Source organism: Etheostoma spectabile, chromosome 5 (assembly GCF_008692095.1).
Source record: "Etheostoma spectabile isolate EspeVRDwgs_2016 chromosome 5, UIUC_Espe_1.0, whole genome shotgun sequence".
Lineage (NCBI taxonomy): Eukaryota > Metazoa > Chordata > Actinopteri > Perciformes > Percidae > Etheostoma > Etheostoma spectabile.
The window spans coordinates 37,595,869-37,597,492 of record NC_045737.1 but is presented as its reverse complement, the minus strand read 5'-3'; the positions used below and the strand labels follow the sequence as shown (position 1 = coordinate 37,597,492).

The following is a 1,624-nucleotide window of genomic DNA, read 5'->3' as shown; positions in this document are numbered from 1 at the left end:
AAAAAAAAAAAAAAAACAGAAAAGGAATTCACTGAAGCATTAGTTCAAATAAATTCTGTTATTTATTTATTCCTCGTTTTGGGGCAACAGGAGGGAACAAAAGCGTCCTGACAAACAAAGAACATCTTCCAGGCTGGATTAATGAATGAAATATCCAAAAAAAAACTACAAAAAAAACAACACAATCACACTTTGAATGTGTGAAAACAAATATAAAATCAGTCTATTTTTTATTTTCCAGCCCTCGTTAAGTTAAGCACAATCTCTCTGTAGCCAAAATATTACAAAAATACAATATATTTACACTTGTACACTCGCAGAACTGTGCAAAAAATACAGCCTTTGATTCTCTGAAACTTCCTCCACGAGGCTATTTACAATTTCTTTCTTTTTTTTAATAATTGTTATTACTCAAAACTTACAGTAGGCCGACTCAAAGACAAAAACCACGAGAGAAGAAGCCCAAACTTATTCAATGTTAATGGTTTTTTTTAGGCCCTTAATGAAAACCACTTCTCTTAAAGCCCCGAACATTTGGCTCTCCATGTATATTTTTTATTAATAAGCAGTCAACACCCCTGCAGTCAAGTGGTTTCTTCCATTTATTCCAGTTATGATCAACACAGATAAGATTTGTGGCTGTGTGTAGAGGTTACTTTTGGCTTGATATTTTCCATATTCGGTAGCCGGTGAGAGACATGCAGGACGCACTGCTCCGCCTTTCGGGTTTTCACCATCACATGATCAACTCATGATGCTAACGCTGCTAACGCTGCTAATGATGCTAACGATGCTAACACTGCTAGCGGGTATCGTTTCTTCCCGGGCCCCGGCAAGGTTGAAGGAATCACGGAGGACCCCACGTATTCAAAATCCAAATTTCAGGATCCCCCCCCCCCGTCCAGAAAAAGAAAAAAAGGGATATATAAAAGAGCGAGAGAGCGGCTTTTTGACGCGTGAAGGCCACCGTAGCTGTAACAGTTTGTCCACCAGAGGGCGCTCTACGTCGTCCCTGTTGGCAACACTGATTATGTTTTTTTATTGATGTGTTTTTGTTCAAAAGGACTTTAAGTTTCATATCTTAAGTTTGCATTTTTATACATTTCATTTATCAGAACTTTATGTATTTTGATGCTCTGTTGTAACTAATGTTAATAACTAATGTTGGGGAAATCCGTTTATGTTTCTGGATTTCTTCTTTTTTTGACAATAAATCAAATTGTTATCATATTGTTTTAGTGAGAACTCATTAATAACTACAAATGACTAATGTTAGGGAAATCTGCTTACGTCTTGTTACGGGCTTCTGTATTTTTTTTTTTTTAATATATATATATATATATTTATATCGGCATATTGGATTTTTAAATAACCAAATATTCGTATCGGCGTGTGTGTGTGCGTGTGTGTGTGTGTGCATGTGCGTGTGTGTGTGCGTGTGTGTGCGTGTGTGTTTTCCTCATAGTGTGCAGCCGTATTCTGGAGCTATTAGAGTTCGAGAAACCAAAAGAGTGTGTGTATGTGTGTGTGTGTGTGTGTGTGTGTGTGTGTGTGTGTGTGTGTGTGAAACAACACCCCCCCCCCCCCCAAGCGAAGGTTTTCGATCTTTCCCTCCTTCGCGGAG

General features: G+C 38.1%; 1 protein-coding gene across 1 annotated transcript in view; it reads right to left on the bottom strand.

Moving 5' to 3' along the window:
• Nucleotides 1-43: 43 nt before the first annotated feature.
• Nucleotides 44-1,624, bottom strand: part of taf5l (TAF5-like RNA polymerase II, p300/CBP-associated factor (PCAF)-associated factor) — a gene marked incomplete in the record, with an annotated part of 12,004 nt that continues 10,423 nt past the window's right edge. Inside the window, 1 exon segment of the mRNA XM_032516327.1 lies at nt 44-1,566.